Source organism: Pseudophryne corroboree, unplaced genomic scaffold, assembly GCF_028390025.1.
Source record: "Pseudophryne corroboree isolate aPseCor3 unplaced genomic scaffold, aPseCor3.hap2 scaffold_90, whole genome shotgun sequence".
Classification (NCBI taxonomy): Eukaryota; Metazoa; Chordata; class Amphibia; order Anura; family Myobatrachidae; genus Pseudophryne; species Pseudophryne corroboree.
The window spans coordinates 1128689-1140991 of NW_026970479.1; the positions used below are offsets into that span (position 1 = coordinate 1128689).

General features: G+C 49.1%; 3 non-coding genes across 3 annotated transcripts; all 3 read left to right on the plus strand.

Moving 5' to 3' along the window:
- Positions 1 to 5172: 5172 nt before the first annotated feature.
- LOC135045102 (U1 spliceosomal RNA) lies at positions 5173 to 5336 on the plus strand. The gene has a single exon (XR_010237635.1). It is a non-coding gene; the product is annotated as a U1 spliceosomal RNA (small nuclear RNA).
- A 152-nt stretch (positions 5337 to 5488) lies between these two features.
- On the plus strand, positions 5489 to 5651 carry LOC135044363 (U1 spliceosomal RNA). Its single transcript, XR_010236968.1, has one exon. It is a non-coding gene; the product is annotated as a U1 spliceosomal RNA (small nuclear RNA).
- A 655-nt stretch (positions 5652 to 6306) lies between these two features.
- Positions 6307 to 6470, plus strand: LOC135044914 (U1 spliceosomal RNA). Its single transcript, XR_010237450.1, has one exon. It is a non-coding gene; the product is annotated as a U1 spliceosomal RNA (small nuclear RNA).
- Positions 6471 to 12303: the final 5833 nt, after the last annotated feature.

Sequence of the window (12303 nt, forward strand, 5' to 3'; positions counted from 1 at the left end):
ATAAAAATCGTCGGAGGAGAAGCGTAAACTTGCCAATATGCCATTTACCACACGGAGTGGCAAGGAACGGCTGAGGCCCTGGCCTATCTTCATGGCTAGTGGTTCAGCTTCACATGAGGATGGAAGCACTCAGCCTCTCGCTAGAAAAATGAAAAGACTTAAGCTGGCAAAAGCACAGCAAAGAACTGTGCGTTCTTCAAAATCACAAATCCACAAGGAGAGTCCAATTGTGTCGGTTGCGATGCCTGACCTTCCCAACACTGGACGTGAAGAGCATGCACCTTCCACCATTTGCACGCCCCCTGCAAGTGCTGGAAGGAGCACCCGCAGTCCAGTTCCTGATAGTCAGATTGAAGATGTCAGTGTTGAAGTACACCAGGATGAGGAGAATATGGGTGTTGCTGGCGCTGGGGAGGAAATTGACAAGGAGGATTCTGATGGTGAGGTGGTTTGTTTAAGTCAGGCACCCGGCGAGACACCTGTTGTCCGTGGGAGGAATATGGCCATTGACATGCCTGGTGAAAATACCAAAAAAATCAGCTCTTCGGTGTGGAAGTATTTCAACAGAAATGCGGACAACAGGTGTCAAGCCGTGTGTTGCCTTTGTCAAGCTGTAATAAGTAGGGGTAAGGACGTTAACCACCTCGGAACATCCTCCCTTATACGTCACCTGCAGCGCATTCATCATAAGTCAGTGACAAGTTCAAAAACTTTGGGCGACAGCGGAAGCAGTCCACTGACCAGTAAATCCCTTCCTCTTGTAACCAAGCTCACGCAAACCACCCCACCAACTCCCTCAGTGTCAATTTCCTCCTTCCCCAGGAATGCCAATAGTCCTGCAGGCCATGTCACTGGCAATTCTGACGAGTTCTCTCCTGCCTGGGATTCCTCCGATGCATCCTTGAGTGTAACGCCTACTGCTGCTGGCGCTGCTGTTGTTGCTGCTGGGAGTCGATGGTCATCCCAGAGGGGAAGTCGTAAGACCACTTTTACTACTTCCACCAAGCAATTGACTGTCCAACAGTCCTTTGCGAGGAAGATGAAATATCACAGCAGTCATCCTGCTGCAAAGCGGATAACTGAGGCCTTGGCATCCTGGGCAGTGAGAAACGTGGTTCCGGTATCCATCATTACTTCAGAGCCAACTATAGACTTGATTGAGGTACTGTGTCCCCGGTACCAAATACTATCTAGGTTCCATTTCTCTAGGCAGGCGATACCGAAAATGTACACAGACCTCAGAAAAAGACTCACCAGTGTCCTAAAAAATGCAGTTGTACCCAATGTCCACTTAACCACGGACATGTGGACAAGTGGAGCAGGGCAGACTCAGGACTATATGACTGTGACAGCCCACTGGGTAGATGTATTGACTCCCGCCGCAAGAACAGCAGCGGCGGCACCAGTAGCAGCATCTCGCAAACGCCAACTCTTTCCTAGGCAGGCTACGCTTTGTATCACCGCTTTCCAGAATACGCACACAGATGAAAACCTCTTACGGCAACTGAGGAAGATCATCACAGAATGGCTTACCCCAATTGGACTCTCCTGTGGATTTGTGGCATCGGACAACGCCAGCAATATTGTGCGTGCATTATATCTGGGCAAATTCCAGCACGTCCCATGTTTTGCACATACCTTGAATTTGGTGGTGCAGAATTATTTAAAAAACGACAGGGGCGTGCAAGAGATGCTGTCGGTGGCCACAAGAATTGCGGGACACTTTCGGCGTACAGGCACCACGTACAGAAGACTGGAGCAACACCAAAAACGCCTGAACCTGCCCTGCCATCATCTGAAGCAAGAAGTGGAAACGAGGTGGAATTCAACCCTCTATATGCTTCAGAGGATGGAGGAGCAGCAAAAGGCCATTCAAGCCTATACATCTGACCACGATATAGGAGGTGGAATGCACCTGTCTCAAGCGCAGTGGAGAATGATTTCAACGTTGTGCAAGGTTCTGCAACCTTTTGAACTTGCCACACGTGAAGTCAGTTCAGACACTGCCAGCCTGAGTCAGGTCATTCCCGTCATCAGGCTTTTGCAGAAGAAGCTGGAGACATTGAAGGAGGAGCTAAGACAGAGCGATTCCGCTAGGCATGTGGGACTTGTGGATGGAGCCCTTCATTCGCTTAACCAGGATTCACGGGTGGTCAATCTGTTGAAATCAGAGCACTACATTTTGGCCACCGTGCTCGATCCTAGATTTAAAACCTACGTTGTATCTCTCTTTCCGGCAGACACAAGTCTGCAGGGGTTCAAAGACCTGCTGGTGAGAAAATTATCAAGTCAAGCGGAACTTGATCGGTCAACAGCTCCTCCTTCACAGTCTCCCGCAATTGGGGGTGCGAGGAAAAGGCTCAGAATTCCGAGCCCACCCGCTGGCGGTGATGCAGGGCAGTCTGGAGCGACTGCTGATGCTGACATCTGGTCCGGACTGAAGGACCTGCCAACGATTACGGACATGTCGTCTACTGTCACTGCATATGATTCTCTCACCATTGAAAGAATGGTGGAGGATTATATGAGTGACCGCATCCAAGTAGGCACGTCAGACAGTCCGTACGTATACTGGCAGGAAAAAGAGGCAATTTGGAGGCCCTTGCACAAACTGGCTTTATTCTACCTAAGTTGCCCTCCCACAAGTGTGTACTCCGAAAGAGTGTTTAGTGCCGCCGCTCACCTTGTCAGCAATCGGCGTACGAGGTTACTTCCAGAAAATGTGGAGAAGATGATGTTCATTAAAATGAATTATAATCAATTGCTCCGTGGAGACATTGACCAGCAGCAATTGCCTCCACAAAGTATACAGGGAGCTGAGATGGTGGATTCCAGTGGGGACGAATTGATAATCTGTGAGGAGGGGGATGTACACGGTGATGAATCGGAGGATGATGATGAGGTGGACATCTTGCCTCTATAGAGCCAGTTTGTGCAAGGAGAGATTAATTGCTTCTTTTTTGGTGGGGGTCCAAACCAACCCGTCATTTCAGTCACAGTCGTGTGGCAGACCCTGTCACTGAAATGATGGGTTGGTTAAAGTGTGCATGTCCTGTTTATACAACATAAGGGTGGGTGGGAGGGCCCAAGGCAATTCCACCTTGCACCTCTTTTTTCTTTTATTTTTCTTTGCGTCATGTGCTGTTTGGGGAGTGTTTTTTGGAAGGGCCATCCTGCGTGACACTGCAGTGCCACTCCTAGATGGGCCAGGTGTTTGTGTCGGCCACTTGGGTCGCTGAGCTTAGTCACACAGCTACCTCATTGCGCCTCTTTTTTTCTTTGCGTCATGTGCTGTTTGGGGAGTGTTTTTTGGAAGGGCCATCCTGCGTGACACTGCAGTGACACTCCTAGATGGGCCAGGTGTTTGTGTCGTCCACTTGGGTCGCTGAGCTTAGTCACACAGCTACCTCATTGCGCCACTTTTTTTCTTTGCGTCATGTGCTGTTTGGGGAGTGTTTTTTGGAAGGGCCATCCTGCGTGACACTGCAGTGCCACTCCTAGATGGGCCAGGTGTTTGTGTCGGCCACTTGGGTCGCTGAGCTTAGTCACACAGCTACCTCATTGCGCCTCTTTTTTTCTTTGCGTCATGTGCTGTTTGGGGAGTGTTTTTGGAAGGGCCATCCTGCGTGACACTGCAGTGCCACTCCTAGATGGGCCAGGTGTTTGTGTCGGCCACTTGGGTCGCTGAGCTTAGTCACACAGCTACCTCATTGCGCCTCTTTTTTTCTTTGCGTCATGTGCTGTTTGGGGAGTGTTTTTTGGAAGGGCCATCCTGCGTGACACTGCAGTGCCACTCCTAGATGGGCCAGGTGTTTGTGTCGGCCACTTGGGTCGCTGAGCTTAGTCACACAGCTACCTCATTGCGCCTCTTTTTTTCTTTGCGTCATGTGCTGTTTGGGGAGTGTTTTTTGGAAGGGCCATCATGCGTGACACTGCAGTGCCACTCCTAGATGGGCCAGGTGTTTGTGTCGGCCACTTGGGTCACTGAGCTTAGTCATCCAGCGACCTCGGTGCAAATTTTAGGACTAAAAATAATATTGTGAGGTGTGAGGTGTTAAGAATAGACTGAAAATTAGTGGAAATTATGGTTATTGAGGTTAATAATACTTTGGGATCAAAATGACTCCCAAATTCTATGATTTAAGCTGTTTTTTAGGGTTTTTTGAAAAAAACACCCGAATCCAAAACACACCCGAATACGACAAAAAAAATTCGGTGAGGTTTAGCCAAAACGCGTTCGAACCCAAAACACGGCCGCGGAACCGAACCCAAAACCAAAACACAAAACCCGAAAAATTTCCGGTGCACATCTCTAGTGGCCATGCCATGTCACTGTGCAGGAGCCAGCACCGCTCACACACTAGTCCCCGGTGCAGCCCCCAACCCCCGGGACACCCGGAGCAACAAAATGTAGATTCAGGCCACCAGGCCACGCCCCTACCTATGAAACCATGCCTCCTTTTTACCATTGCGCTGCTTATCTGCGCGCACTGCATTACAATCTCCCTCGCCACCTCTCTGGGTGTCACCAGTGATAGTGACACCTCTGCCATGCTTGTAGCAGCTGGTCCTAAGATCTACACCTCAAGCCCTGAGTGTTTGCCCTTGTGACTTGTTGATCATCATAGCAAAGCAGATGCTTACAGAAAACTGCAGGGGCTTAGATTGAAAATAAAAAAAATTGATGGGTATAAGGTAGAGAGGAGCGGGTTCGGTTCTCCGAGAACCGAATTCCCCACGAACCCCACGAACTCCTCCTCCGAGGCAGGCTCGGTTGTTCCCGCCTGACTCGGAAAACCTGAACAAGGGAAAATGTCATCATCCCGCTGTCGGATTCTCGCGAGATTCGGATTTCATATAAAGAGTGCAAGCATTCCTGGGGGAAGGCCTGCAGCAGATGGATTTGCATATGGTGATGTCATCCAAGCAGTGGGTCAAAGTTGGCTTCAGAAACAAACAGGAATGCTTGCACTAGTTGTTGCATTTGGTTTGTTGTTTGGGGGTGCTTCAGTATTAGGCAGCCTTCTGCCCTCCCATGTTCATCTGAAAATATGTGTTCTCCCTGCAGTTGTTGTCCCCAGATGAGAGTTCCCTTGTGCTGCCTCAGTTGAATCTCCTTTACTTGACAGAGATGTGCCTGAGCAGCGGCCCTCCCCAGCCCTATCCCAAATCATACTTATTTTGCATATGAGATACCATGGTCATGAAGATTATTCTCCCAGGGTGAGGTTCATTCATTGCATTCTGGGTATGCTGACCCCTGTGATTTCCCCAAATGTGGGTAACTCGACTGCATTATTTGTGGTAGTGGGGGACTGTGTTTGTGTTTTCCTCTGGTCAGCTCTGGTAAAAGTCAGATTTCTTTGTTTCAGATCTTCCTCTAGCCTTGTTCTTCTTTCGAGAGTTCCCTTGTGCTGCCTCAGTTGGATCTCCTTCACTTGACAGGGGGGTGCCCGAGCAGCGACCCTCCCCAGCTCAAGCCCAACTCCTACTTACCTGCCAGGTGAGATACTATGATCATGAAGGTGCTTCTTCCAGGGCAAGGCTCACCCATTGCACTCTGGGTGTGCTGCCCCTGCGATTTCCCCAAATGTGGGAAACTTGACTGCATAATTTGTGTTTCCCCTGGTCGGCTCTCGTATAATTCAGATCTCTTTGTCTCAGGTCTCTCTCCAGCCTAGTTTGCTGTCTGTTTCCACTTCTTTTTTCTTGAGCCCCTCCCTTTTATACCCTTGTGCACTATCCTGACTTCTCCTCCTGTCTGCTTACTTTGTGCCTTCCAATGCACAATGCAAACTACACACCCTTTTACTTGCCTTACAGAGCAGCTCTGGAGCTGTTACAGTGCCAAGCTGCTGTAAGAAATCAGCTTGAATGCTTCAGGGGCTGGGGCATTGTCAACATGAGCCCCACACCGAAGGAGGGTGGGGGTGTTTACTGCGAACTAAGGGTCATCCAAGCGCCGCAAAAGGCCGCCATGCCCTGCATACCCCTTTTCTCTTTTCATATGCAGATGAGGGATCCAGCCAACTTTGGCCCACTGCTTGGATGACATCACCGTATGCAAATCCGTCTTCTGCAGAACTTCCCCCAGGAATGCTTGTACTAGTTGTTGCATTTGGTTTGTTGTTTGGGGGTGCTTCAGTATTAGGCAGCCTTCTGCCCTCCCATGTTCATCTGAAAATATGTGTTCTCCCTGCAGTTGTTGTCCCCAGATGAGAGTTCCCTTGTGCTGCCTCAGTTGAATCTCCTTTACTTGACAGAGATGTGCCTGAGCAGCGGCCCTCCCCAGCCCTATCCCAAATCATACTTATTTTGCATAGGCGATACCATGGTCATGAAGATTGTTCTCCCAGGGTGAGGTTCATTCATTGCATTCTGGGTATGCTGACCCCTGTGATTTCCCCAAATGTGGGAAACTCGACTGCATTATTTGTGGTAGTGGGGGACTGTGTTTGTGCTTTCCTCTGGTCAGCTCTGGTAAAAGTCAGATTTCTTTGTCTCAGATCTTCCTCTAGCCTTGTTCTTCTTTCGAGAGTTCCCTTGTGCTGCCTCAGTTGGATCTCCTTCATTTGACAGGGGGTGCCCGAGCAGCAATCCTCCACAGCTCTGGCCCAACTCCTACTTACCTGCCAGGTGAGATACTATGATCTTCACTGTTAGGGCAATCAGGATGTGGAATTCCCTGCCAGGGAAGGTGGTAATGGCGGACTCTGTAATTGGATTTAAAAAAGGAATGGATACATTTCTGAATGAAAAAGCTATCCAAGGTTATAATACTTAAAATATCAACATGGTTAATCCGGGGGTAACATGAGTTGTAGTAGCTAACTAGTCATAAAACATTATTCAGCAAGTATGTAGAATCATCACAACTTAAAACAGGTTGAACACGATGGGCAATTTGCCTCTATTCAACCTCAAAAACTATGTTACTATATGTTACTATATTACTATGTTACTGTAGTATACAGAACACCACAATGCAATGAGCAGTGATAGTGAGCACTGATGAGGATACTAGAACTGACACTGAGCAGCAAGATGCAGCACTGGACTATTAGTAATGTACTGTAGTATGCTGAGCACAACAATGCAGCACAAGACAATGAGCAGTGATACTGAGCACTGATGAGGATACTACTGAGAACTGACACTGAGCAGGAGAGACACACTACTAGTATTACTGAGCAGCAATAAGTATCCACTGATACTGAGCACTGATATTGAGATTTCCACTGAGAGAACATAGCCACGTCCTCTCCGCTCTCTCTTCAATGCACGAGTAAAAATGGCGGCAACGCGCAGCTCTTTATATGGAATCCGAATCTCGCGAGAATCCGACAGCGGGATGATGACATTTTCCCTTGTTCAGGTTTTCCGAGTCAGGCGGGAACAACCGAGCCTGCCTCGGAGGAGGAGTTCGTGGGGTTCGTGGGGAATTCGGTTCTCGGAGAACCGAACCCGCTCCTCTCTACCTTATACCCATCAATTTTTTTTATTTTCAATCTAAGCCCCTGCAGTTTTCTGTAAGCATCTGCTTTGCTATGATGATCAACAAGTCACAAGGGCAAACACTCAGGGCTTGAGGTGTAGATCTTAGGACCAGCTGCTACAAGCATGGCAGAGGTGTCACTATCACTGGTGACACCCAGAGAGGTGGCGAGGGAGATTGTAATGCAGTGCGCGCAGATAAGCAGCGCAATGGTAAAAAGGAGGCATGGTTTCATAGGTAGGGGCGTGGCCTGGTGGCCTGAATCTACATTTTGTTGCTCCGGGTGTCCCGGGGGTTGGGGGCTGCACCGGGGACTAGTGTGTGAGCGGTGCTGGCTCCTGCACAGTGACATGGCATGGCCACTAGAGATGTGCACCGGAAATTTTTCGGGTTTTGTGTTTTGGTTTTGGGTTCGGTTCCGCGGCCGTGTTTTGGGTTCGAACGCGTTTTGGCTAAACCTCACCGAATTTTTTTTGTCGGATTCGGGTGTGTTTTGGATTCGGGTGTTTTTTTCAAAAAACCCTAAAAAACAGCTTAAATCATAGAATTTGGGAGTCATTTTGATCCCAAAGTATTATTAACCTCAATAACCATAATTTCCACTAATTTTCAGTCTATTCTTAACACCTCACACCTCACAATATTATTTTTAGTCCTAAAATTTGCACCGAGGTCGCTGGATGACTAAGCTCAGTGACCCAAGTGGCCGACACAAACACCTGGCCCATCTAGGAGTGGCACTGCAGTGTCACGCATGATGGCCCTTCCAAAAAACACTCCCCAAACAGCACATGACGCAAAGAAAAAAAGAGGCGCAATGAGGTAGCTGTGTGACTAAGCTCAGCGACCCAAGTGGCCGACACAAACACCTGGCCCATCTAGGAGTGGCACTGCAGTGTCACGCAGGATGGCCCTTCCAAAAAACACTCCCCAAACAGCACATGACGCAAAGAAAAAAAGAGGCGCAATGAGGTAGCTGTGTGACTAAGCTCAGCGACCCAAGTGGCCGACACAAACACCTGGCCCATCTAGGAGTGGCACTGCAGTGTCACGCAGGATGGCCCTTCCAGAAACACTCCCCAAACAGCACATGACGCAAAGAAAAAAAGAGGCGCAATGAGGTAGCTGTGTGACTAAGCTCAGCGACCCAAGTGGCCGACACAAACACCTGGCCCATCTAGGAGTGGCACTCCAGTGTCACGCAGGATGGCCCTTCCAAAAAACACTCCCCAAACAGCACATGACGCAAAGAAAAAAAGTGGCGCAATGAGGTAGCTGTGTGACTAAGCTCAGCGACCCAAGTGGACGACACAAACACCTGGCCCATCTAGGAGTGTCACTGCAGTGTCACGCAGGATGGCCCTTCCAAAAAACACTCCCCAAACAGCACATGACGCAAAGAAAAAAAGAGGCGCAATGAGGTAGCTGTGTGACTAAGCTCAGCGACCCAAGTGGCCGACACAAACACCTGGCCCATCTAGGAGTGGCACTGCAGTGTCACGCAGGATGGCCCTTCCAAAAAACACTCCCCAAACAGCACATGACGCAAAGAAAAATAAAGGAAAAAAGAGGTGCAAGGTGGAATTGCCTTGGGCCCTCCCACCCACCCTTATGTTGTATAAACAGGACATGCACACTTTAACCAACCCATCATTTCAGTGACAGGGTCTGCCACACGACTGTGACTGAAATGACGGGTTGGTTTGGACCCCCACCAAAAAAGAAGCAATAAATCTCTCCTTGCACAAACTGGCTCTATAGAGGCAAGATGTCCACCTCATCATCATCCTCCGATTCATCACCGTGTACATCCCCCTCCTCACAGATTATCAATTCGTCCCCACTGGAATCCACCATCTCAGCTCCCTGTATACTTTGTGGAGGCAATTGCTGCTGGTCAATGTCTCCACGGAGCAATTGATTATAATTCATTTTAATGAACATCATCTTCTCCACATTTTCTGGAAGTAACCTCGTACGCCGATTGCTGACAAGGTGAGCGGCGGCACTAAACACTCTTTCGGAGTACACACTTGTGGGAGGGCAACTTAGGTAGAATAAAGCCAGTTTGTGCAAGGGCCTCCAAATTGCCTCTTTTTCCTGCCAGTATACGTACGGACTGTCTGACGTGCCTACTTGGATGCGGTCACTCATATAATCCTCCACCATTCTTTCAATGGTGAGAGAATCATATGCAGTGACAGTAGACGACATGTCCGTAATCGTTGGCAGGTCCTTCAGTCCGGACCAGATGTCAGCATCAGCAGTCGCTCCAGACTGCCCTGCATCACCGCCAGCGGGTGGGCTCGGAATTCTGAGCCTTTTCCTCGCACCCCCAATTGCGGGAGACTGTGAAGGAGGAGCTGTTGACCGATCAAGTTCCGCTTGACTTGATAATTTTCTCACCAGCAGGTCTTTGAACCCCTGCAGACTTGTGTCTGCCGGAAAGAGAGATACAACGTAGGTTTTAAATCTAGGATCGAGCACGGTGGCCAAAATGTAGTGCTCTGATTTCAACAGATTGACCACCCGTGAATCCTGGTTAAGCGAATGAAGGGCTCCATCCACAAGTCCCACATGCCTAGCGGAATCGCTCTGTCTTAGCTCCTCCTTCAATGTCTCCAGCTTCTTCTGCAAAAGCCTGATGACGGGAATGACCTGACTCAGGCTGGCAGTGTCTGAACTGACTTCACGTGTGGCAAGTTCAAAAGGTTGCAGAACCTTGCACAACGTTGAAATCATTCTCCACTGCGCTTGAGACAGGTGCATTCCACCTCCTATATCGTGGTCAGATGTATAGGCTTGAATGGCCTTTTGCTGCTCCTCCATCCTCTGAAGCATATAGAGGGTTGAATTCCACCTCGTTTCCACTTCTTGCTTCAGATGATGGCAGGGCAGGTTCAGGCGTTTTTGGTGTTGCTCCAGTCTTCTGTACGTGGTGCCTGTACGCCGAAAGTGTCCCGCAATTCTTGTGGCCACCGACAGCATCTCTTGCACGCCCCTGTCGTTTTTTAAATAATTCTGCACCACCAAATTCAAGGTATGTGCAAAACATGGGACGTGCTGGAATTTGCCCAGATATAATGCACGCACAATATTGCTGGCGTTGTCCGATGCCACAAATCCACAGGAGAGTCCAATTGGGGTAAGCCATTCTGTGATGATCTTCCTCAGTTGCCGTAAGAGGTTTTCATCTGTGTGCGTATTCTGGAAAGCGGTGATACAAAGCGTAGCCTGCCTAGGAAAGAGTTGGCGTTTGCGAGATGCTGCTACTGGTGCCGCCGCTGCTGTTCTTGCGGCGGGAGTCAATACATCTACCCAGTGGGCTGTCACAGTCATATAGTCCTGAGTCTGCCCTGCTCCACTTGTCCACATGTCCGTGGTTAAGTGGACATTGGGTACAACTGCATTTTTTAGGACACTGGTGAGTCTTTTTCTGAGGTCTGTGTACATTTTCGGTATCGCCTGCCTAGAGAAATGGAACCTAGATAGTATTTGGTACCGGGGACACAGTACCTCAATCAAGTCTATAGTTGGCTCTGAAGTAATGATGGATACCGGAACCACGTTTCTCACTGCCCAGGATGCCAAGGCCTCAGTTATCCGCTTTGCAGCAGGATGACTGCTGTGATATTTCATCTTCCTCGCAAAGGACTGTTGGACAGTCAATTGCTTGGTGGAAGTAGTAAAAGTGGTCTTACGACTTCCCCTCTGGGATGACCATCGACTCCCAGCAGCAACAACAGCAGCGCCAGCAGCAGTAGGCGTTACACTCAAGGATGCATCGGAGGAATCCCAGGCAGGAGAGAACTCGTCAGAATTGCCAGTGACATGGCCTGCAGGACTATTGGCATTCCTGGGGAAGGAGGAAATTGACACTGAGGGAGTTGGTGGGGTGGTTTGCGTGAGCTTGGTTACAAGAGGAAGGGATTTACTGGTCAGTGGACTGCTTCCGCTGTCGCCCAAAGTTTTTGAACTTGTCACTGACTTATGATGAATGCGCTGCAGGTGACGTATAAGGGAGGATGTTCCGAGGTGGTTAACGTCCTTACCCCTACTTATTACAGCTTGACAAAGGCAACACACGGCTTGACACCTGTTGTCCGCATTTCTGTTGAAATACTTCCACACCGAAGAGCTGATTTTTTTGGTATTTTCACCAGGCATGTCAATGGCCATATTCCTCCCACGGACAACAGGTGTCTCGCCGGGTGCCTGACTTAAACAAACCACCTCACCATCAGAATCCTCCTTGTCAATTTCCTCCCCAGCGCCAGCAACACCCATATTCTCCTCATCCTGGTGTACTTCAACACTGACATCTTCAATCTGACTATCAGGAACTGGACTGCGGGTGCTCCTTCCAGCACTTGCAGGGGGCGTGCAAATGGTGGAAGGTGCATGCTCTTCACGTCCAGTGTTGGGAAGGTCAGGCATCGCAACCGACACAATTGGACTCTCCTTGTGGATTTGTGATTTTGAAGAACGCACAGTTCTTTGCTGTGCTTTTGCCAGCTTAAGTCTTTTCATTTTTCTAGCGAGAGGCTGAGTGCTTCCATCCTCATGTGAAGCTGAACCACTAGCCATGAAGATAGGCCAGGGCCTCAGCCGTTCCTTGCCACTCCGTGTGGTAAATGGCATATTGGCAAGTTTACGCTTCTCCTCCGACGATTTTTATTTAGATTTTTGAGTCATTTTTTTACTGATCTTTTGTGTTTTGGATTTTACATGCTCTGTACTATGACATTGGGCATCGGCCTTGGCAGACGACGTTGATGGAATTTCATCGTCTCGGCCATGACTAGTGG